Source organism: Sardina pilchardus, chromosome 23, assembly GCF_963854185.1.
Source record: "Sardina pilchardus chromosome 23, fSarPil1.1, whole genome shotgun sequence".
Lineage (NCBI taxonomy): Eukaryota > Metazoa > Chordata > Actinopteri > Clupeiformes > Clupeidae > Sardina > Sardina pilchardus.
Window position 1 is genome coordinate 16,609,424 of NC_085016.1, and position 20,729 is coordinate 16,630,152.

A 20,729-nucleotide genomic window follows, 5' to 3' on the forward strand; every position below is an offset into this window, starting at 1 on the left:
TGCAAGTGGCAGGGTGCACCTCCTCCTCAGAACAGCACGTCGGGCCCAAAGAGTGGAAGGAACAACAAAAAGAGGACTCAGATCTGCGACTCCTTCATGCCTGGAAGGTGAGGAATGAGCCCCCCTCGCAGAATGACCGCTCTTCCTTGTCCCCCCAGCTGCGCTGCCTCCTCCGAGAGTGGAACCGACTAGAGCTGAGGGATGGACTACTTGTGAGGTGCGTGACCGAACCAGACACCGGAGTACCAGTGGACCAAGTCCTCATCCCAGAACAACAGGCCCGGAGACTCTGGGAAGATTACCACAAGGCTGGGGGCCATGCAAGTGGCGACAAGATGGTGTCCCTCCTAAGGAGAAGATTCTATTGGGTTGGGATGAGTACAAGTGCACGGACATGGGCTGCTGAGTGCACCACTTGTGTAGTGGGGAAGTTGGGTGCACCGACAAAGGCCCCCTTATGTCCGATCCCCTCCAGCCACCCCTTCGAGACTGTGGCATTGGATTTCCTGTCCCTCGGGAGACCATCTGACACCTACCAATACATCCTGGTCATTACTGACCTCTTCTCTCGTTACGCCTTGGCAGTACCAACGAAGGACCAGACCGCTCCGACAACTGTGAAGGCCCTATGGACAGCCCTCATCCTTCCGTTTGGCTGTCCCGAGCGGATACTTACAGACCAGGGGGCGGCCTTTGAATCCGCTCTGATGCAACAGCTGTGTGCCATGTATGGCTGTAAGAAGGTCCGCACTACGCCCTACCATCCCCAGGGCAACGGAGCCTGCGAGCGTTTTAATCGCACTCTCCTGTCTCTGCTGGCCACGATCGAGACTAACGCTCAGACCCATTGGCCAAGTTTACTCCCTGCCCTTCTACAAGCCTACAATAACACTACACACGCAAGTACAGGCATAACCCCTCATTACGTCATCTTCGGGCGCCATGCCAGACTGCCTGTGGACATGCTACACAATGTGGCACCCCCTCAGCGTAGGAACGACCTTGATGGTTGGGTCCGAAACCATCACCAAACGCTCCTGCACGCCTATGCCATGGTTCGCAACAATGTAGAGCGCCGAACTCAATGGAACCAAGATCGTTACAATCGTAATGCACGGACCCTGCCGCTGTTGCCCGGGGAGCGGGTGCTCATGAAAAACTTCCGTCGTAGGGCTCAAGGGAAGCTAGCACCCCAGTGGCTACCTGCACCTTTTATTGTAGTTGCCCAACCTTACCGAGATCGCCCGGTCTTCACTATACGTCCCGAAGGGAAGGAAGGCCCCCTCCGAACCATCCATCGAAACAACCTCCGCTCATGCCCAGGGGACGCACCTTCCACAAACAGCGACCATCAACAAAATGGACAACTAGTGCCCCCATGGCCAAATGCCCCTCTTGCCCTGTTCCCACCAGCTCCACCTCTGCAGTTCGAACCTCTGACCGCAACAACAATGCCAATGCACAGACTACCCAATGCCGACACACAAACATTCCCCTCTTTTGCCTCAGCTAACCCTTCCCAGGAAGCCCCTGGCCCAGAGCTCCTACCCATAGCTATTGCTTATGATCAGGTAGCACTCCCTCATGTAGCACCCCCTCATGCAGCACCAGCTCACGATCCAGCTCCAGCACACCAAAGGACAGAAACAACTACGGCAAGGCGGTACCCAAACCGCTGCAACCGTGGTAACCCCCCGTCACGGTACAGACCTTGAAAAGCACCATGGATGTTGCCAGACCTCAAGAGAACATTGAACATTGACTATGGTAGTGGTCGGGGACGACCACCATTAAAGGGGGGGGGAATTATGTAACGGGGGGAACGTGCTTGTGTTATGAACATTGACTGATGGTAGGGGGCGGGGCTGGACTGTGATTGCGTTGTGGCGTGTATGTGGTTTGTGCAATCTGTTACAGGTGTATCCAAGAACCCCTGATGACGGACCTGCGCAGTTGGGGGTTTGAGGATTTAAAACTTTCATGGCGGCTCTCGACAGGGCGATTTCTTGTTGGCAACTGGCGCCCGCAAGAGAGAGGCCCGACGAAACTTGGGCTACAAGCTGTGTAAGGACTACTTCAGCGCACTCGAGGAGAGGAGGCCCGGTGAACGACTCACAGACTGGAGTACAACGCACCCCTCGTCTACGTGAGCTTTATACAGACTGGAATACAACGCACTCTACTTGGCTACGTGAGCGACATACATACTGGAATACAACGCACTCTACTTGGCTACGTGAGCGACATACATACTGGAATACAACGCACTCTACTTGGCTACGTGAGCGACATACATACTGGAATACAACGCACTCTACTCATCTACGTGAGCGACATACAGACTGGAATACAACGCACTCAAGTGTCTACGTAGAGGGAAGTAACTCGACCATTCCCCGATGAGTGAGTGGGCTGCTATCGCGGCTGTTTATGTGTGTTGATTTCTGCCTTCTACCCCGTAGCCCCGAGGACTGCCGATCCGCGCTGATGAGGACAACAAAGAGTTACAACGCACTCTATACCTGACGCTAAAGGGAAGTAGCTTACGCCTAGCCTAACCACTGTTCGGTGGCCTAGCTTTCTGTTTTCGGTGTGGTTCCTGATTGCTGTTCCTCCCCTACAGCCCTGTCCTTGTGTGTACGGGGAAGCGTGCGTTTGCTGCCAAGAGAAGCGGATGCGAGCCATAACGAGAGGACTATCGAGTGTCGGGCCAGGACGGACCGTTGCGACGGCCAACCAGCATACTACTACCGCGGCCACTGGGCGGAATCCCGGAGGAACAGCTGGGTCGTGAGTGGTGCATGGACTGTCCCCGTAGCCCTTGTTAGCCCCCTCTGTATGAACTGTGGTGTCCAGTTGGTTAGCCTAATTATCAGGTCTGTCTGCCCATGGTGCTAGTTATAAATCTTATTTATCATTGGTGGTTGCTATGGGTCCAGCCTACTGCTATCGTGTTGAATGTCACTAGTAATTTGCTGTGTTTTGCCGTGACATGTTTTGAACTGTGATTCACCTTATTACTATCTGCTGTTATGCCCTTTTGTAATTTGCTGTGAGGACTTGAAATTGTGTGCCGTGTTGTGACCTCACCTTAACTAGTGGATTCACACTGTGTAGCTTGCTGGCAGCCCGAGACCCCGCTCTCCTTTAGAGGGCGCCAGAATATAGTTGATTCATACTGGTTATAATTAAGATTGCTCTGTAGCATTTAGCTGATTCATACTGGAGATAATTTAGATTGCTTGATAGCATTTAGCTGATTCATACTGGAGATAATTTAGATTGCTTTATAGCACCTAGCTGATTCACACTGGTTACAGACCTCATATATTGCTTTTAGTAAAGACTATAGCATAGCTACCCCCGCTCTGCCTCTGGTGGTCAGACTGTATTAGTGCTATACTGGTTGGACGTGATTGTGATTTTAAAAACCTTGTAACTTAAATAAACTTGACTTTTATAAAAGTATTCTCGTGTTGTGTGTGTGCCTCAAGGGTCTGCTTTTCCAGCCTGCTTACCGTTACATGTACACCCCAGCAAGTTGTTCGCCACAGGCCTTCAGCACCCTGGGGGGAACCCCATCTGGTCCCACAGCTTTATGGGGGTTTACCTTTCTCAGGGCCTTCAAGACCTGCGCATGTGTCACCTGGAAGGCTGTGTGAGTGGAGTCATGGGGGGCCTTTGTGGGGTTATCAGTGTTCATTCTGTCAAACCTGGCATAAAAGGTATTCAGGCTATCTGGTAGAGTGGTATCACGGGGGTCTGTAGGTGTTGTAGCTCTCCTGTAGTTTGTAACGGACTGAATTCCCTTCCACATGCTGCGTGTGTTGTGGCTGAGGTAGTGGTTTTCCAGTTTTTGAGAGTGACCCCTCTTTGCCGCTCTGATGGACTTCTGCAGCTCATACCGGGCTCTCTTGTACTCCAGCTGGTCTCCTGCTTTGAAGGCCTCCCGGCGCTTCCTGATTTTGTGTTTTATATCCCCGTTGAACCAGGGTTTTTGGTTGGGAAACACACGCACAGTCTTAGGGGGGGCAAATATTGACATGCACCAGCTGATGTAATCGCTCACAGTCTCTGTATATTCATGTATGTCCTCAGTGGCCTCTTTAATGGCACTCCAGTCAGTGGCCTCTAAGCAGCCCTGCAGGCTAGCCTGTGCAGCCTCAGTCCAGGTGTTCACAGTTTTTATTGTTACTGGTTTTGTCTTGAGTTTTTTATTATACACTGGCTTAAGCCTGATTGACATGTGATCTGATTTACCAAAGTGGGGTTTTGGTTCAGCTACAAACGCTTTTCTAATATTACTATAGCAGTGGTCCAGTGTTTTCCCCCCTCTGGTGGGGAAGGTCACGAATTGATACATCTTGGGCATATTTTTCCGGAGATTGCAGTGATTAAAGTCTCCTAGTATGATAAGAGCAGCGTCCGGGTATCTGTTTTCTTGTTCACTGATCATGTCATGTAACTCCTTCAGTGCTAACTCCTTCAGTGCTCACGCGTCATGTCTATCATTAATGTACAGTAGCCTAGTGCTCACCAAAATCATAGAAGTTAACATTGCAAGTCACTTATCTTTTCTATGATCCCAGCAATATTTTCTTTGACTTGTTAATTTTTTGAACGTTCATTTTATTCAATGAAAACGGATATCCTTGAACTATGCGTGACTACTTTCCTAAAACCGAATGAAGGTTAATATAATTACCTCACGTCTTCACGACTTCATCTCTTAAAGTGACAGGCACTCAATTAGACCTACACAACACCCCTGTAATGTCATTAAAGACAATTGTAATGTTTTAAAAATCAATATGAAGTATTCAAATTACTGACTATTTTTAAGTAATTATGCAGATCCTAACATATTATAAACTATTAGCAAAATATATAAAGTTCATGAATTCAAAATATGCAATAGAAACAAGACAAGCCGTTTTCTGTGTGTGTGGAGGGTTGAGCAGAGACTAGGATTGCCACTACTGTGAATGATCGGTATCCTGCTGAAGGCAATAAGGGTTTGCCTATATTTTTAATGTAATAAACACTGTCACACCTTTTTAAACTAAAATATTTCAGCTTGTCTACACCCATCAGCGCTTTCTTAACATATTGTACACACAATTTTTAAAATACCACGATAATACCGAAAACCGTGATGATTTTGGTCACTATAACCGTGGGGTTAAATTTTCATACCGTTACATCCCTAGTGGGCAGCTGCTCTGCACTTGGTGTTGTGCTTTACTGCTGCAGCAATAGGAAGCCAAGTTCGCTACTTGCTCTGTTTTGCAACATGCACCGCAATCCACAAATGTTGGTAGCGGGCAGAGCACGAGCTTCTTTTCACAGGCACCTTTTCGTGTCGGCTGTGAACCTTGCAAACTAGCTACTCTTTCTCGAGGCTTGCGGCGGTCCCCAAAGTCCATTCAGTGCTGCATAAATGGAGATGCCGGGGATTGAACCCGGGGACTCATACATGCAAAGCATGCGCTCTACCACTGAGCTACATCCCCTTCAGTGGTTGTCAAAAGATTACACTTCCCAGCCTAGACGTTGTGCCGTGCAAGAGGCCTCTATTCCTATTTGTGGAAGTCCACGGAGGAGCCAACAAAATACTAGCCCGGTCCTCTGACGGCGCTCCTCTCCACTCCACAGGCGGTTTGATTTGTGAAATTCTGCGCAAACCTTGAACCACGGCTTGCGGCCATCCCCAAAGTGCTGCAAAAGTGGAGATGCCGGGGATTGAACCCGGGGCCTCATACATGCAAAGCATGCGCTCTACCACTGAGCTACATCCCCTTCAGAAGTTGTCAAAAGATTACACTTCCCAGCCTAGACGTTGTGCCGTGCAAGAGGCTTATAATGCTCATTGTCGAAGTGCACGTTTGAGCCAACAAAGTAACAGCCGGGTCCTCTGACGGTGCTCCTCTCCGCTCCACAGGCTGTTTGATTTATGAAATTCTGCGCAAACTCTGAGCCACGGCTTGCGGTTGTACCCAGACCTCCTTTGGGGACATATAAGTGGAGATGCCGGGGATTGAACCCGGGACCTCATACATGCGAAGCATGCGCTCTACCACTGAGCTACATCCCCTTCAGTATTCATCAAAAGATTATACTTCCTAGTACATACGTTGTGCCGTGCAAGAGGCCTACATTCCTAATCGTGGAAGTCCACGGAGGAGCCGAGAAAATACTAGCCAGGTCTTCTCCACTCCACAGGCGGTTTGATTTGTGAATTTCTGCGCAAACCCTGAACCACGGCTTGCGGTGGTCCCCAAAGTCCCTTCAGTGCTGCATAAATGGAGATGCCGGGGATTGAACCCGGGGCCTCATACATGCAAAGCATGCGCTCTACCACTGAGCTACATCCCCTTCAGTGATTGTCGAAAGATTACACTTCCCAGCCTAGACGTTGTGCCGTGCAAGAGGCCTCTTTTCCTAATTGTGGAAGTCCATGGAGGAGCCAACAAAATGCCAGCCCGGTCCTCTGACGGCACTCCTCTCCACTCCACAGGCGGTTTGATTTGTGAAATTCTGCGCAAACCCTGACCCAAGGCTTGCGACGGTACCCTGACCTCCTTTAGGGCCGCATAAGTGGAGATGCCGGGGATTGAACCCGGGACCTCATACATGCGAAGCATGCGCTCTACCACTGAGCTACATCCCCCTCAGACACTGTCATAAAGATGCCACTTCGTGAACAAAATTTTCTTTCACTAGCCGTTTACTGACTGCACAGATAGCCGGCGATGCACGGGCTTTTAGCCGGCTAGTCCCGATTGTACTCACTGATAGCCGGCTAATCGCCGAGGTGATTTACGCTGCCAATTGTCCTCCCCTGAGGGTACACATATTCCCGGGGCGACTGCAGTGAGCACGCGAGGCGGCTATGCGGCGGCTAGCTGAGACATGGGCGGAGCTGTCAACAACGAGAGTTGTGCACACACTGCTGAAAGACTTAAAATCAGCAAACAGCTGACTGACTGTATGCTGAGCACAGCTGTCAGATCATCATCATACTGTTCACATATTAACACTGGTCCTTGTGGTCCATCTAGCACACTGTTCTTTCAAATGTCAATTAAATCGCCAAACATCTCAGCATTTATTTATTAATGGCTAACATATTGGGAAAACATAGCCTATATCCTGCTTTATCTACAGCCAGGATAAATTAGCTAGACCTTGGCTAGCTTGCTCAAATAACCATTGACAACGTATTTCGTTAAAGCATGTAGGCTTGGCCTATATCATACCCACCCTAAGGTTTAAGAAACATAACAACGTTGTCCAATTTTAGTTTAATGCATTTTTCTGAATTGGAGAGGTCTCCTTATGAGGGTAGGCTCTGCATTTTAAATGGCTAATCGCTAGTCGCGATTAGCATCGTTGGTTTAAACTTTGCAGAGCTGGATTGTAACTGCTGTTAGGAAGACAGTTTGGAACCTGGCAGACGTGAGGCAGTGAAAGGTATAATGCACAGTCCAAGCGGAATGAGTGGAGAGTTGATATTGTGACGAGGCAAGAATTACTCTGTTAGGAAATGTTTATTACCAGATGAATATGAGGAATGACATTACATGGAAGTGGCCTGTTTAAGATCCCCGTGGCTATATCCCACAACATGGGTGGCATCCCGTAACATAAACCCCTTATCCCACAACACATCAGCTGACTAGTCTAGTACACCTATATAATGCGTATACCGTCAACTATCTTATGACAACAGGCTGCTTAACCATCTTAGCCGTAGGCTACATTTCCCCCCCTTGCATGAACGTAGCACAAGCATATCCGAGCCGCGCTACAATATTGTGTCACATCGAGCTAGCACGTCTAGCTAGCCACAAACAACAGTGCATACCAGACTGTATAGAACAGGTGCATACTGCATAGGCTACTAATGACACTTTTTTACGGTCAGTGAATAGCACCGAGTGAAAATCAATGTTTGCTTTATATCTAGTGACAGTGGTGATGTCGTCAGTTTGGATAAGTAGAGTAAACTTAGTCAGAAGATCTAGAAATATCAAACGGAGGAGCAGAGAACTTGACAGAGAGCTGCACCGCTGTTTTGAGAATGACAGTAGTGTCACGAGACTTCGACGCCTATGTTGTTGTACGTCACTGTTCAAATTCACACCCAGTTCTTACATGTTTACGCCTACACCGAGGCGGCTTTGGAATATCGCGCCTCTTGTCCTCACTGACCTAGCCGGGGAATGGCCGGTTAAACCTAGCCGCGGATGAGGCGGCGTTCAGTCAGTTAACGGCTACTCTAACTCGTCAGGCCTTTGTTCCACAAGCAGTTTCATTTCTCCTGGAAAGTCAAATTCCCGGCTATTGTGGGCAGCTGCTCTGCACTTGGTGTTGTGCTTTACTGCTGCAGCAATAGGAAGCCAAGTTCGCTACTTGCTCTGTTTTGCAACATGCACCGCAATCCACAAATGTTGGTAGCGGGCAGAGCACGAGCTTCTTTTCACAGGCACCTTTTCGTGTCGGCTGTGAACCTTGCAAACTAGCTACTCTTTCTCGAGGCTTGCGGCGGTCCCCAAAGTCCATTCAGTGCTGCATAAATGGAGATGCCGGGGATTGAACCGGGGGCCTCATACATGCAAAGCATGCGCTCTACCACTGAGCTACATCCCCCTCAGACACTGTCATAAAGATGCCACTTCGTGAACAAAATTTTACCACTGAGCTACATCCCCTTCAGTGATTAACGAAAGATTACACTTCCCAGCCTAGACGTTGTGCCGTGCAAGAGGCCTCTTTTCCTAATTGTGGAAGTCCATGGAGGAGCCAACAAAATGCCAGCCCGGTCCTCTGACGGCACTGCTCTCCACTCCACAGGCGGTTTGATTTGTGAAATTCTGCGCAAACCTTGAACCACGGCTTGCGGCCATCCCCAAAGTGCTGCAAAAGTGGAGATGGCGGGGATTGAACCCGGGGCCTCATACATGCAAAGCATGCGCTCTACCACTGAGCTACATCCCCTTCAGAAGTTGTCAAAAGATTACACTTCCCAGCCTAGACGTTGTGCCGTGCAAGAGGCTTATAATGCTAATTGTCGAAGTGCACGTTTGAGCCAACAAAGTAACAGCCGGGTCCTCTGACGGTGCTCCTCTCCGCTCCACAGGCTGTTTGATTTATGAAATTCTGCGCAAACCCTGAGCCACGGCTTGCGGTTGTACCCAGACCTCCTTTGGGGACATATAAGTGGAGATGCCGGGGATTGAACCCGGGACCTCATACATGCGAAGCATGCGCTCTACCACTGAGCTACATCCCCTTCAGTATTCATCAAAAGATTATACTTCCTAGTACATACGTTGTGCCGTGCAAGAGGCCTACATTCCTAATCGTGGAAGTCCACGGAGGAGCCGAGAAAATACTAGCCAGGTCTTCTCCACTCCACAGGCGGTTTGATTTGTGAATTTCTGCGCAAACCCTGAACCACGGCTTGCGGTGGTCCCCAAAGTCCCTTCAGTGCTGCATAAATGGAGATGCCGGGGATTGAACCCGGGGCCTCATACATGCAAAGCATGCGCTCTACCACTGAGCTACATCCCCTTCAGTGATTGTCGAAAGATTACACTTCCCAGCCTAGACGTTGTGCCGTGCAAGAGGCCTCTTTTCCTAATTGTGGAAGTCCATGGAGGAGCCAACAAAATGCCAGCCCGGTCCTCTGACGGCACTCCTCTCCACTCCACAGGCGGTTTGATTTGTGAAATTCTGCGCAAACCCTGACCCACGGCTTGCGACGGTACCCTGACCTCCTTTAGGGCGGCATAAGTGGAGATGCCGGGGATTGAACCCGGGACCTCATACATGCGAAGCATGCGCTCTACCACTGAGCTACATCCCCCTCAGACACTGTCATAAAGATGCCGCTTCGTGAACAAAATTTTCTTTCACTCTAACTCGTCAGGCCTTTGTTCCACAAGCAGTTTCATTTCTCCTGGAAAGTCAAATTCCCGGCTATTGTGGGCAGCTGCTCTGCACTTGGTGTTGTGCTTTACTGCTGCAGCAATAGGAAGCCAAGTTCGCTACTTGCTCTGTTTTGCAACATGCACCGCAATCCACAAATGTTGGTAGCGGGCAGAGCACGAGCTTCTTTTCACAGGCACCTTTTCGTGACGGCTGTGAACCTTGCAAACTAGCTACTCTTTCTCGAGGCTTGCGGCGGTCCCCAAAGTCCATTCAGTGCTGCATAAATGGAGATGCCGGGGATTGAACCCGGGGCCTCATACATGCAAAGCATGCGCTCTACCACTGAGCTACATCCCCTTCAGTGATTGTCGAAAGATTACACTTCCCAGCCTAGACGTTGTGCCGTGCAAGAGGCCTCTTTTCCTAATTGTGGAAGTCCATGGAGGAGCCAACAAAATGCCAGCCCGGTCCTCTGACGGCACTCCTCTCCACTCCACAGGCGGTTTGATTTGTGAAATTCTGCGCAAACCCTGACCCACGGCTTGCGACGGTACCCTGACCTCCTTTAGGGCCGCATAAGTGGAGATGCCGGGGATTGAACCCGGGACCTCATACATGCGAAGCATGCGCTCTACCACTGAGCTACATCCCCCTCAGACACTGTCACAAAGATGCCGCTTCGTGAACAAAATTTTCTTTCACTCTAACTCGTCAGGCCTTTGTTCCACAAGCAGTTTCATTTCTCCTGGAAAGTCAAATTCCCGGCTATTGTGGGCAGTAGGGATGTAACGATTACCGGTGTGATGGTAAAGCATGATAAAAATGTTGACGATAACAATTACCGTGTTCATTTCGAATATCATTATTATCACGGTTGATACTACGGTGTGGTAACCGCGTGTTTAATTCCTCCCAGCTTCATCCGAGCCTGCTTTTGACTCAAGCTGAAAGGCTACTATGAAACAAAACTTACTAATTCTGTTATCTAATTGATGGATTTAACCATGATTCGGATAAGGCTACACCTGCTTTTAAAGGGCGCAACATTTCCACCCCAAAACGTGCGCTGTATCATGTAGCCACTCTGCGTCTTTTTATTTAGGCCTACGTTCACATTAAATCTAGGCTATTCCACTAACGTTATCAGGAGGAGAATGCCGTGAAGTTTTATGTTGAGCGCTGGGATATAAGCGCTCATTGGAACAGATATACCAACTCCAAATCATAAGTTAAGCTATAAGCAGCCAACATTTCCAATCAAGGGAAAAGTGAGCACAATGCCACGGTAACCTATGGGATTTAGTTCATTTAGGCCTACTGTAGTGTTTAATTCAAAACTACACAGCCGATTGGCAAACTTTTACATCTTGAGAGAGTTCCATCAAGGTAACTATCCCGTTAGCTCACGCGTCATGTCTATCATTAATGTACAGTAGCCTAGTGCTCACCAAAATCATAGAAGTTAACATTGCAAGTCACTTATCTTTTCTATGATCCCAGCAATATTTTCTTTGACTTGTTAATTTTTTGAACGTTCATTTTATTCAATGAAAACGGATATCCTTGAACTATGCGTGACTACTTTCCTAAAACCGAATGAAGGTTAATATAATTACCTCACGTCTTCACGACTTCATCTCTTAAAGTGACAGGCACTCAATTAGACCTACACAACACCCCTGTAATGTCATTAAAGACAATTGTAATATTTTAAAAATCAATATGAAGTATTCAAATTACTAACTATTTTTAAGTAATTATGCAGATCCTAACATATTATAAACTATTAGCAAAATATATAAAGTTCATGAATTCAAAATATGCAATAGAAACAAGACAAGCCATTTTCTGTGTGTGTGGAGGGTTGAGCAGAGACTAGGATTGCCACTACTGTGAATGATCGGTATCCTGCTGAAGGCAATAAGGGTTTGCCTATATTTTTAATGTAATAAACACTGTCACACCTTTTTAAACTAAAATATTTCAGCTTGTCTACACCCATCAGCGCTTTCTTAACATATTGTACACACAATTTTTAAAATACCACGATAATACCGAAAACCGTGATGATTTTGGTCACTATAACCGTGGGGTTAAATTTTCATACCGTTACATCCCTAGTGGGCAGCTGCTCTGCACTTGGTGTTGTGCTTTACTGCTGCAGCAATAGGAAGCCAAGTTCGCTACTTGCTCTGTTTTGCAACATGCACCGCAATCCACAAATGTTGGTAGCGGGCAGAGCACGAGCTTCTTTTCACAGGCACCTTTTCGTGTCGGCTGTGAACCTTGCAAACTAGCTACTCTTTCTCGAGGCTTGCGGCGGTCCCCAAAGTCCCTTCAGTGCTGCATAAATGGAGATGCCGGGGATTGAACCCGGGGCCTCATACATGCAAAGCATGCGCTCTACCACTGAGCTACATCCCCTTCAGTGATTGTCGAAAGATTACACTTCCCAGCCTAGACGTTGTGCCGTGCAAGAGGCCTCTTTTCCTAATTGTGAAAGTCCATGGAGGAGCCAACAAAATGCCAGCCCGGTCCTCTGACGGCACTCCTCTCCACTCCACAGGCGGTTTGATTTGTGAAATTCTGCGCAAACCCTGAACCACGGCTTGCGGTGGTCCCCAAAGTCCCTTCAGTGCTGCATAAATGGAGATGCCGGGGATTGAACCCGGGGCCTCATACATGCAAAGCATGCGCTCTACCACTGAGCTACATCCCCTTCAGTGATTGTCGAAAGATTACACTTCCCAGCCTAGACGTTGTGCCGTGCAAGAGGCCTCTTTTCCTAATTGTGAAAGTCCATGGAGGAGCCAACAAAATGCCAGCCCGGTCCTCTGACCGCACTCCTCTCCACTCCACAGGCGGTTTGATTTGTGAAATTCTGCGCAAACCCTGACCCACGGCTTGCGACGGTACCCTGACCTCCTTTAGGGCGGCATAAGTGGAGATGCCGGGGATTGAACCCGGGACCTCATACATGCGAAGCATGCGCTCTACCACTGAGCTACATCCCCCTCAGACACTGTCATAAAGATGCCGCTTCGTGAACAAAATTTTCTTTCACTCTAACTCGTCAGGCCTTTGTTCCACAAGCAGTTTCATTTCTCCTGGAAAGTCAAATTCCCGGCTATTGTGGGCAGCTGCTCTGCACTTGGTGTTGTGCTTTACTGCTGCAGCAATAGGAAGCCAAGTTCGCTACTTGCTCTGTTTTGCAACATGCACCGCAATCCACAAATGTTGGTAGCGGGCAGAGCACGAGCTTCTTTTCACAGGCACCTTTTCGTGTCGGCTGTGAACCTTGCAAACAAGCTACTCTTTCTCGAGGCTTGCGGCGGTCCCCAAAGTCCATTCAGTGCTGCATAAATGGAAATGTCGGGGATTGAACCGGGGGCCTCATACATGCAAAGCATGCGCTCTACCACTGAGCTACATCCCCTTCAGTGGTTGTCAAAAGATTACACTTCCCAGCCTAGACGTTGTGCCGTGCAAGAGGCCTCTATTCCTATTTGTGGAAGTCCACGGAGGAGCCAACAAAATACTAGCCCGGTCCTCTGACGGCGCTCCTCTCCACTCCACAGGCGGTTTGATTTGTGAAATTCTGCGCAAACCTTGAACCACGGCTTGCGGCCATCCCCAAAGTGCTGCAAAAGTGGAGATGCCGGGGATTGAACCCGGGGCCTCATACATGCAAAGCATGCGCTCTACCACTGAGCTACATCCCCTTCAGAAGTTGTCAAAAGATTACACTTCCCAGCCTAGACGTTGTGCCGTGCAAGAGGCTTATAATGCTCATTGTCGAAGTGCACGTTTGAGCCAACAAAGTAACAGCCGGGTCCTCTGACGGTGCTCCTCTCCGCTCCACAGGCTGTTTGATTTATGAAATTCTGCGCAAACCCTGAGCCACGGCTTGCGGTTGTACCCAGACCTCCTTTGGGGACATATAAGTGGAGATGCCGGGGATTGAACCCGGGACCTCATACATGCGAAGCATGCGCTCTACCACTGAGCTACATCCCCTTCAGTATTCATCAAAAGATTATACTTCCTAGTACAGACGTTGTGCCGTGCAAGAGGCCTACATTCCTAATCGTGGAAGTCCACGGAGGAGCCGAGAAAATACTAGCCAGGTCTTCTCCACTCCACAGGCGGTTTGATTTGTGAATTTCTGCGCAAACCCTGAACCACGGCTTGCGGTGGTCCCCAAAGTCCCTTCAGTGCTGCATAAATGGAGATGCCGGGGATTGAACCCGGGGCCTCATACATGCAAAGCATGCGCTCTACCACTGAGCTACATCCCCTTCAGTGTTTGTCGAAAGATTACACTTCCAAGCCTAGACGTTGTGCCGTGCAAGAGGCCTCTTTTCCTAATTGTGGAAGTCCATGGAGGAGCCAACAAAATGCCAGCCCGGTCCTCTGACGGCACTCCTCTCCACTCCACAGGCGGTTTGATTTGTGAAATTCTGCGCAAACCCTGACCCACGGCTTGCGACGGTACTCTGACCTCCTTTAGGGCCGCATAAGTGGAGATGCCGGGGATTGAACCCGGGACCTCATACATGCGAAGCATGCGCTCTACCACTGAGCTACATCCCCCTCAGACACTGTCATAAAGATGCCACTTCGTGAACAAAATTTTCTTTCACTCTAACTCGTCAGGCCTTTGTTCCACAAGCAGTTTCATTTCTCCTGGAAAGTCAAATTCCCGGCTATTGTGGGCAGCTGCTCTGCACTTGGTGTTGTGCTTTACTGCTGCAGCAATAGGAAGCCAAGTTCGCTACTTGCTCTGTTTTGCAACATGCACCGCAATCCACAAATGTTGGTAGCGGGCAGAGCACAAGCTTCTTTTCACAGGCACCTTTTCGTGTCGGCTGTGAACCTTGCAAACTAGCTACTCTTTCTCGAGAATTGCGGCGGTCCCCAAAGTCCATTCAGGGCTGCATAAATGGAGATGCCGGGGATTGAACCCGGGGCCTCATACATGCAAAGCATGCGCTCTACCACTGAGCTACATCCCCTTCAGTGGTTGTCAAATGATTACACTTCCCAGCCTAGACGTTGTGCCGTGCAAGAGGCCTCTATTCCTATTTGTGGAAGTCCACGGAGGAGCCAACAAAATACTAGCCCGGTCCTCTGACGGCGCTCCTCTCCACTCCACAGGCGGTTTGATTTGTGAAATTCTGCGCAAACCTTGAACCACGGCTTGCGGCCATCCCCAAAGTGCTGCAAAAGTGGAGATGCCGGGGATTGAACCCGGGGCCTCATACATGCAAAGCATGCGCTCTACCACTGAGCTACATCCCCTTCAGAAGTTGTCAAAAGATTACACTTCCCAGCCTAGACGTTGTGCCGTGCAAGAGGCTTATAATGCTAATTGTCGAAGTGCACGTTTGAGCCAACAAAGTAACAGCCGGGTCCTCTGACGGTGCTCCTCTCCGCTCCACAGGCTGTTTGATTTATGAAATTCTGCGCAAACCCTGAGCCACGGCTTGCGGTTGTACCCAGACCTCCTTTGGGGACATATAAGTGGAGATGCCGGGGATTGAACCCGGGACCTCATACATGCAAAGCATGCGCTCTACCACTGAGCTACATCCCCTTCAGTATTCATCAAAAGATTATACTTCCTAGTACAGACGTTGTGCCGTGCAAGAGGCCTACATTCCTAATCGTGGAAGTCCACGGAGGAGCCGAGAAAATACTAGCCAGGTCTTCTCCACTCCACAGGCGGTTTGATTTGTGAATTTCTGCGCAAACCCTGAACCACGGCTTGCGGTGGTCCCCAAAGTCCCTTCAGTGCTGCATAAATGGAGATGCCGGGGATTGAACCCGGGGCCTCATACATGCAAAGCATGCGCTCTACCACTGAGCTACATCCCCTTCAGTGATTGTCGAAAGATTACACTTCCCAGCCTAGACGTTGTGCCGTGCAAGAGGCCTCTTTTCCTAATTGTGGAAGTCCATGGAGGAGCCAACAAAATGCCAGCCCGGTCCTCTGACGGCACTCCTCTCCACTCCACAGGCGGTTTGATTTGTGAAATTCTGCGCAAACCCTGACCCACGGCTTGCGACGGTACTCTGACCTCCTTTAGGGCCGCATAAGTGGAGATGCCGGGGATTGAACCCGGGACCTCATACATGCGAAGCATGCGCTCTACCACTGAGCTACATCCCCCTCAGACACTGTCATAAAGATGCCACTTCGTGAACAAAATTTTCTTTCACTCTAACTCGTCAGGCCTTTGTTCCACAAGCAGTTTCATTTCTCCTGGAAAGTCAAATTCCCGGCTATTGTGGGCAGCTGCTCTGCACTTGGTGTTGTGCTTTACTGCTGCAGCAATAGGAAGCCAAGTTCGCTACTTGCTCTGTTTTGCAACATGCACCGCAATCCACAAATGTTGGTAGCGGGCAGAGCACGAGCTTCTTTTCACAGGCACCTTTTCGTGTCGGCTGTGAACCTTGCAAACTAGCTACTCTTTCTCGAGGCTTGCGGCGGTCCCCAAAGTCCATTCAGTGCTGCATAAATGGAAATGTCGGGGATTGAACCCGGGGCCTCATACATGCAAAGCATGCGCTCTACCACTGAGCTACATCCCCTTCAGTGGTTGTCAAAAGATTACACTTCCCAGCCTAGACGTTGTGCCGTGCAAGAGGCCTCTATTCCTATTTGTGGAAGTCCACGGAGGAGCCAACAAAATACTAGCCCGGTCCTCTGACGGCGCTCCTCTCCACTCCACAGGCGGTTTGATTTGTGAAATTCTGCGCAAACCTTGAACCACGGCTTGCGGCCATCCCCAAAGTGCTGCAAAAGTGGAGATGCCGGGGATTGAACCCGGGGCCTCATACATGCAAAGCATGCGCTCTACCACTGAGCTACATCCCCTTCAGAAGTTGTCAAAAGATTACACTTCCCAGCCTAGACGTTGTGCCGTGCAAGAGGCTTATAATGCTAATTGTCGAAGTGCACGTTTGAGCCAACAAAGTAACAGCCGGGTCCTCTGACGGTGCTCCTCTCCGCTCCACAGGCTGTTTGATTTATGAAATTCTGCGCAAACCCTGAGCCACGGCTTGCGGTTGTACCCAGACCTCCTTTGGGGACATATAAGTGGAGATGCCGGGGATTGAACCCGGGACCTCATACATGCGAAGCATGCGCTCTACCACTGAGCTACATCCCCTTCAGAAGTTGTCAAAAGATTACACTTCCCAGCCTAGACGTTGTGCCGTGCAAGAGGCTTATAATGCTAATTGTCGAAGTGCACGTTTGAGCCAACAAAGTAACAGCCGGGTCCTCTGACGGTGCTCCTCTCCGCTCCACAGGCTGTTTGATTTATGAAATTCTGCGCAAACCCTGAGCCACGGCTTGCGGTTGTACCCAGACCTCCTTTGGGGACATATAAGTGGAGATGCCGGGGATTGAACCCGGGACCTCATACATGCGAAGCATGCGCTCTACCACTGAGCTACATCCCCTTCAGTATTCATCAAAAGATTATACTTCCTAGTACAGACGTTGTGCCGTGCAAGAGGCCTACATTCCTAATCGTGGAAGTCCACGGAGGAGCCGAGAAAATACTAGCCAGGTCTTCTCCACTCCACAGGCGGTTTGATTTGTGAATTTCTGCGCAAACCCTGAACCACGGCTTGCGGTGGTCCCCAAAGTCCCTTCAGTGCTGCATAAATGGAGATGCCGGGGATTGAACCCGGGGCCTCATACATGCAAAGCATGCGCTCTACCACTGAGCTACATCCCCTTCAGTGATTGTCGAAAGTTTACACTTCCAAGCCTAGACGTTGTGCCGTGCAAGAGGCCTCTTTTCCTAATTGTGGAAGTCCATGGAGGAGCCAACAAAATGCCAGCCCGGTCCTCTGACGGCACTCCTCTCCACTCCACAGGCGGTTTGATTTGTGAAATTCTGCGCAAACCCTGACCCACGGCTTGCGACGGTACTCTGACCTCCTTTAGGGCCGCATAAGTGGAGATGCCGGGGATTGAACCCGGGACCTCATACATGCGAAGCATGCGCTCTACCACTGAGCTACATCCCCCTCAGACACTGTCATAAAGATGCCACTTCGTGAACAAAATTTTCTTTCACTCTAACTCGTCAGGCCTTTGTTCCACAAGCAGTTTCATTTCTCCTGGAAAGTCAAATTCCCGGCTATTGTGGGCAGCTGCTCTGCACTTGGTGTTGTGCTTTACTGCTGCAGCAATAGGAAGCCAAGTTCGCTACTTGCTCTGTTTTGCAACATGCACCGCAATCCACAAATGTTGGTAGCGGGCAGAGCACAAGCTTCTTTTCACAGGCACCTTTTCGTGTCGGCTGTGAACCTTGCAAACTAGCTACTCTTTCTCGAGAATTGCGGCGGTCCCCAAAGTCCATTCAGGGCTGCATAAATGGAGATGCCGGGGATTGAACCCGGGGCCTCATACATGCAAAGCATGCGCTCTACCACTGAGCTACATCCCCTTCAGTGGTTGTCAAATGATTACACTTCCCAGCCTAGACGTTGTGCCATGCAAGAGGCCTCTATTCCTATTTGTGGAAGTCCACGGAGGAGCCCGGTCCTCTGACGGCGCTCCTCTCCACTCCACAGGCGGTTTGATTTGTGAAATTCTGCGCAAACCTTGAACCACGGCTTGCGGCCATCCCCAAAGTGCTGCAAAAGTGGAGATGCCGGGGATTGAACCCGGGGCCTCATACATGCAAAGCATGCGCTCTACCACTGAGCTACATCCCCTTCAGAAGTTGTCAAAAGATTACACTTCCCAGCCTAGACGTTGTGCCGTGCAAGAGGCTTATAATGCTAATTGTCGAAGTGCACGTTTGAGCCAACAAAGTAACAGCCGGGTCCTCTGACGGTGCTCCTCTCCGCTCCACAGGCTGTTTGATTTATGAAATTCTGCGCAAACCCTGAGCCACGGCTTGCGGTTGTACCCAGACCTCCTTTGGGGACATATAAGTGGAGATGCCGGGGATTGAACCCGGGACCTCATACATGCGAAGCATGCGCTCTACCACTGAGCTACATCCCCTTCAGTATTCATCAAAAGATTATACTTCCTAGTACAGACGTTGTGCCGTGCAAGAGGCCTACATTCCTAATCGTGGAAGTCCACGGAGGAGCCGAGAAAATACTAGCCAGGTCTTCTCCACTCCACAGGCGGTTTGATTTGTGAATTTCTGCGCAAACCCTGAACCACGGCTTGCGGTGGTCCCCAAAGTCCATTCAGTGCTGCATAAATGGAAATGCCGGGGATTGAACCCGGGGCCTCATACATGCAAAGCATGCGCTCTACCACTGAGCTACATCCCCTTCAGTGGTTGTCAAAAGATTACACTTCCCAGCCTAGACGTTGTGCCGTGCAAGAGGCCTTTATTCCTATTTGTGGAAGTCCACGGAGGAGCCAACAAAATACTAGCCCGGTCCTCTGACGGCGCTCCTCTCCACTCCACAGGCGGTTTGATTTGTGAAATTCTGCGCAAACCTTGAACCACGGCTTGCGGCCATCCCCAAAGTGCTGCAAAAGTGGAGATGCCGGGGATTGAACCCGGGACCTCATACATGCAAAGCATGCGCTCTACCACTGAGCTACATCCCCTTCAGAAGTTGTCAAAAGATTACACTTCCCAGCCTAGACGTTGTGCCGTGCAAGAGGCTTATAATGCTAATTGTCGAAGTGCACGTTTGAGCCAACAAAGTAACAGCCGGGTCCTCTGACGGTGCTCCTCTCCGCTCCACTGGCTGTTTGATTTATGAAATTCTGCGCAAACCCTGAGCCACGGCTTGCGGTTGTACCCAGACCTCCTTTGGGGACATATAAGTGGAGATGCCGGGGATTGAACCCGGGACCTCATACATGCGAAGCATGCTCTCTACCACTGAGCTACATCCCCTTCAGTATTCATCAAAAGATTATACTTCCTAGTACAGACGTTGTGCCGTGCAAGAGGCCTACATTCCTAATCGTGGAAGTCCACGGAGGAGCCGAGAAAATACTAGCCAGGTCTTCTCCACTCCACAGGCGGTTTGATTTGTGAATTTCTGCGCAAACCCTGAACCACGGCTTGCGGTGGTCCCCAAAGTCCCTTCAGTGCTGCATAAATGGAGATGCCGGGGATTGAACCCGGGGCCTCATACATGCAAAGCATGCGCTCTACCACTGAGCTACATCCCCTTCAGTGATTGTCGAAAGATTACACTTCCAAGCCTAGACGTTGTGCCGTGCAAGAGGCCTCTTTTCCTAATTGTGAAAGTCCATGGAGGAGCCAACAAAATGCCAGCCCGGTCCTCTGACGGCACTCCTCTCCACTCCACAGGCGGTTTGATTTGTGAAATTCTGCGCAAACCCTGACCCACGGCTTGCGACGGTACCCTGACCTCCTTTCGGGCCGCATAAGTGGAGATGCCGGGGATTGAACCCGGGACCTCATACATGCGAAGCATGCGCTCTACCACTGAGCTACATCCCCCTCAGACACTGTCATAAAGATGCCGCTTCGTGAACAAAATTTTCTTTCACTCTAACTCATCAGGCCTTTGTTCCGCAAGCGGTTTCATTTCTCCTGGAAAGTCAAATTCCCGGCTATTGTGGGCAGCTGCTCTGCACTTGGTGTTGTGCTTTACTGCTGCAGCAATAGGAAGCCAAGTTCGCTACTTGCTCTGTTTTGCAACATGCACCGCAATCCACAAATGTTGGTAGCGGGCAGAGCACGAGCTTCTTTTCACAGGCACCTTTTCGTGTCGGCTGTGAACCTTGCAAACTAGCTACTCTTTCTCGAGGCTTGCGGCGG

General features: G+C 49.8%; 39 non-coding genes across 39 annotated transcripts; all 39 read right to left on the bottom strand.

The window, feature by feature from the left end:
* Positions 1 to 5,441: 5,441 nt before the first annotated feature.
* trnaa-ugc (transfer RNA alanine (anticodon UGC)) lies at positions 5,442 to 5,513 on the bottom strand. The gene has a single exon. It is a non-coding gene; the product is annotated as a tRNA-Ala (tRNA).
* A 214-nt stretch (positions 5,514 to 5,727) lies between these two features.
* On the bottom strand, positions 5,728 to 5,799 carry trnaa-ugc (transfer RNA alanine (anticodon UGC)). The gene has a single exon. It is a non-coding gene; the product is annotated as a tRNA-Ala (tRNA).
* Positions 5,800 to 6,022: 223 nt separating this feature from the next.
* Positions 6,023 to 6,094, bottom strand: trnaa-cgc (transfer RNA alanine (anticodon CGC)). The gene has a single exon. It is a non-coding gene; the product is annotated as a tRNA-Ala (tRNA).
* A 209-nt stretch (positions 6,095 to 6,303) lies between these two features.
* On the bottom strand, positions 6,304 to 6,375 carry trnaa-ugc (transfer RNA alanine (anticodon UGC)). Its single transcript has one exon. It is a non-coding gene; the product is annotated as a tRNA-Ala (tRNA).
* Positions 6,376 to 6,598: 223 nt separating this feature from the next.
* Positions 6,599 to 6,670, bottom strand: trnaa-cgc (transfer RNA alanine (anticodon CGC)). Its single transcript has one exon. It is a non-coding gene; the product is annotated as a tRNA-Ala (tRNA).
* A 1,910-nt stretch (positions 6,671 to 8,580) lies between these two features.
* trnaa-ugc (transfer RNA alanine (anticodon UGC)) lies at positions 8,581 to 8,652 on the bottom strand. Its single transcript has one exon. It is a non-coding gene; the product is annotated as a tRNA-Ala (tRNA).
* Positions 8,653 to 8,928: 276 nt separating this feature from the next.
* On the bottom strand, positions 8,929 to 9,000 carry trnaa-ugc (transfer RNA alanine (anticodon UGC)). Its single transcript has one exon. It is a non-coding gene; the product is annotated as a tRNA-Ala (tRNA).
* Positions 9,001 to 9,223: 223 nt separating this feature from the next.
* On the bottom strand, positions 9,224 to 9,295 carry trnaa-cgc (transfer RNA alanine (anticodon CGC)). The gene has a single exon. It is a non-coding gene; the product is annotated as a tRNA-Ala (tRNA).
* A 209-nt stretch (positions 9,296 to 9,504) lies between these two features.
* trnaa-ugc (transfer RNA alanine (anticodon UGC)) lies at positions 9,505 to 9,576 on the bottom strand. The gene has a single exon. It is a non-coding gene; the product is annotated as a tRNA-Ala (tRNA).
* A 223-nt stretch (positions 9,577 to 9,799) lies between these two features.
* On the bottom strand, positions 9,800 to 9,871 carry trnaa-cgc (transfer RNA alanine (anticodon CGC)). Its single transcript has one exon. It is a non-coding gene; the product is annotated as a tRNA-Ala (tRNA).
* Positions 9,872 to 10,221: 350 nt separating this feature from the next.
* On the bottom strand, positions 10,222 to 10,293 carry trnaa-ugc (transfer RNA alanine (anticodon UGC)). The gene has a single exon. It is a non-coding gene; the product is annotated as a tRNA-Ala (tRNA).
* Positions 10,294 to 10,516: 223 nt separating this feature from the next.
* Positions 10,517 to 10,588, bottom strand: trnaa-cgc (transfer RNA alanine (anticodon CGC)). Its single transcript has one exon. It is a non-coding gene; the product is annotated as a tRNA-Ala (tRNA).
* A 1,700-nt stretch (positions 10,589 to 12,288) lies between these two features.
* Positions 12,289 to 12,360, bottom strand: trnaa-ugc (transfer RNA alanine (anticodon UGC)). Its single transcript has one exon. It is a non-coding gene; the product is annotated as a tRNA-Ala (tRNA).
* Positions 12,361 to 12,583: 223 nt separating this feature from the next.
* trnaa-ugc (transfer RNA alanine (anticodon UGC)) lies at positions 12,584 to 12,655 on the bottom strand. The gene has a single exon. It is a non-coding gene; the product is annotated as a tRNA-Ala (tRNA).
* Positions 12,656 to 12,878: 223 nt separating this feature from the next.
* Positions 12,879 to 12,950, bottom strand: trnaa-cgc (transfer RNA alanine (anticodon CGC)). The gene has a single exon. It is a non-coding gene; the product is annotated as a tRNA-Ala (tRNA).
* Positions 12,951 to 13,300: 350 nt separating this feature from the next.
* Positions 13,301 to 13,372, bottom strand: trnaa-ugc (transfer RNA alanine (anticodon UGC)). Its single transcript has one exon. It is a non-coding gene; the product is annotated as a tRNA-Ala (tRNA).
* Positions 13,373 to 13,586: 214 nt separating this feature from the next.
* Positions 13,587 to 13,658, bottom strand: trnaa-ugc (transfer RNA alanine (anticodon UGC)). The gene has a single exon. It is a non-coding gene; the product is annotated as a tRNA-Ala (tRNA).
* Positions 13,659 to 13,881: 223 nt separating this feature from the next.
* trnaa-cgc (transfer RNA alanine (anticodon CGC)) lies at positions 13,882 to 13,953 on the bottom strand. The gene has a single exon. It is a non-coding gene; the product is annotated as a tRNA-Ala (tRNA).
* Positions 13,954 to 14,162: 209 nt separating this feature from the next.
* On the bottom strand, positions 14,163 to 14,234 carry trnaa-ugc (transfer RNA alanine (anticodon UGC)). Its single transcript has one exon. It is a non-coding gene; the product is annotated as a tRNA-Ala (tRNA).
* Positions 14,235 to 14,457: 223 nt separating this feature from the next.
* trnaa-cgc (transfer RNA alanine (anticodon CGC)) lies at positions 14,458 to 14,529 on the bottom strand. The gene has a single exon. It is a non-coding gene; the product is annotated as a tRNA-Ala (tRNA).
* Positions 14,530 to 14,879: 350 nt separating this feature from the next.
* trnaa-ugc (transfer RNA alanine (anticodon UGC)) lies at positions 14,880 to 14,951 on the bottom strand. Its single transcript has one exon. It is a non-coding gene; the product is annotated as a tRNA-Ala (tRNA).
* A 214-nt stretch (positions 14,952 to 15,165) lies between these two features.
* On the bottom strand, positions 15,166 to 15,237 carry trnaa-ugc (transfer RNA alanine (anticodon UGC)). The gene has a single exon. It is a non-coding gene; the product is annotated as a tRNA-Ala (tRNA).
* A 223-nt stretch (positions 15,238 to 15,460) lies between these two features.
* trnaa-ugc (transfer RNA alanine (anticodon UGC)) lies at positions 15,461 to 15,532 on the bottom strand. The gene has a single exon. It is a non-coding gene; the product is annotated as a tRNA-Ala (tRNA).
* A 209-nt stretch (positions 15,533 to 15,741) lies between these two features.
* trnaa-ugc (transfer RNA alanine (anticodon UGC)) lies at positions 15,742 to 15,813 on the bottom strand. Its single transcript has one exon. It is a non-coding gene; the product is annotated as a tRNA-Ala (tRNA).
* A 223-nt stretch (positions 15,814 to 16,036) lies between these two features.
* On the bottom strand, positions 16,037 to 16,108 carry trnaa-cgc (transfer RNA alanine (anticodon CGC)). Its single transcript has one exon. It is a non-coding gene; the product is annotated as a tRNA-Ala (tRNA).
* Positions 16,109 to 16,458: 350 nt separating this feature from the next.
* On the bottom strand, positions 16,459 to 16,530 carry trnaa-ugc (transfer RNA alanine (anticodon UGC)). The gene has a single exon. It is a non-coding gene; the product is annotated as a tRNA-Ala (tRNA).
* Positions 16,531 to 16,744: 214 nt separating this feature from the next.
* Positions 16,745 to 16,816, bottom strand: trnaa-ugc (transfer RNA alanine (anticodon UGC)). Its single transcript has one exon. It is a non-coding gene; the product is annotated as a tRNA-Ala (tRNA).
* Positions 16,817 to 17,039: 223 nt separating this feature from the next.
* trnaa-cgc (transfer RNA alanine (anticodon CGC)) lies at positions 17,040 to 17,111 on the bottom strand. The gene has a single exon. It is a non-coding gene; the product is annotated as a tRNA-Ala (tRNA).
* A 223-nt stretch (positions 17,112 to 17,334) lies between these two features.
* Positions 17,335 to 17,406, bottom strand: trnaa-cgc (transfer RNA alanine (anticodon CGC)). The gene has a single exon. It is a non-coding gene; the product is annotated as a tRNA-Ala (tRNA).
* Positions 17,407 to 17,615: 209 nt separating this feature from the next.
* Positions 17,616 to 17,687, bottom strand: trnaa-ugc (transfer RNA alanine (anticodon UGC)). Its single transcript has one exon. It is a non-coding gene; the product is annotated as a tRNA-Ala (tRNA).
* A 223-nt stretch (positions 17,688 to 17,910) lies between these two features.
* On the bottom strand, positions 17,911 to 17,982 carry trnaa-cgc (transfer RNA alanine (anticodon CGC)). Its single transcript has one exon. It is a non-coding gene; the product is annotated as a tRNA-Ala (tRNA).
* Positions 17,983 to 18,332: 350 nt separating this feature from the next.
* On the bottom strand, positions 18,333 to 18,404 carry trnaa-ugc (transfer RNA alanine (anticodon UGC)). The gene has a single exon. It is a non-coding gene; the product is annotated as a tRNA-Ala (tRNA).
* Positions 18,405 to 18,603: 199 nt separating this feature from the next.
* Positions 18,604 to 18,675, bottom strand: trnaa-ugc (transfer RNA alanine (anticodon UGC)). The gene has a single exon. It is a non-coding gene; the product is annotated as a tRNA-Ala (tRNA).
* Positions 18,676 to 18,898: 223 nt separating this feature from the next.
* On the bottom strand, positions 18,899 to 18,970 carry trnaa-cgc (transfer RNA alanine (anticodon CGC)). Its single transcript has one exon. It is a non-coding gene; the product is annotated as a tRNA-Ala (tRNA).
* A 209-nt stretch (positions 18,971 to 19,179) lies between these two features.
* Positions 19,180 to 19,251, bottom strand: trnaa-ugc (transfer RNA alanine (anticodon UGC)). Its single transcript has one exon. It is a non-coding gene; the product is annotated as a tRNA-Ala (tRNA).
* A 214-nt stretch (positions 19,252 to 19,465) lies between these two features.
* trnaa-ugc (transfer RNA alanine (anticodon UGC)) lies at positions 19,466 to 19,537 on the bottom strand. The gene has a single exon. It is a non-coding gene; the product is annotated as a tRNA-Ala (tRNA).
* Positions 19,538 to 19,760: 223 nt separating this feature from the next.
* trnaa-cgc (transfer RNA alanine (anticodon CGC)) lies at positions 19,761 to 19,832 on the bottom strand. Its single transcript has one exon. It is a non-coding gene; the product is annotated as a tRNA-Ala (tRNA).
* Positions 19,833 to 20,041: 209 nt separating this feature from the next.
* On the bottom strand, positions 20,042 to 20,113 carry trnaa-ugc (transfer RNA alanine (anticodon UGC)). Its single transcript has one exon. It is a non-coding gene; the product is annotated as a tRNA-Ala (tRNA).
* Positions 20,114 to 20,336: 223 nt separating this feature from the next.
* Positions 20,337 to 20,408, bottom strand: trnaa-cgc (transfer RNA alanine (anticodon CGC)). Its single transcript has one exon. It is a non-coding gene; the product is annotated as a tRNA-Ala (tRNA).
* Between the last annotated feature and the right edge of the window lie 321 nt (positions 20,409 to 20,729).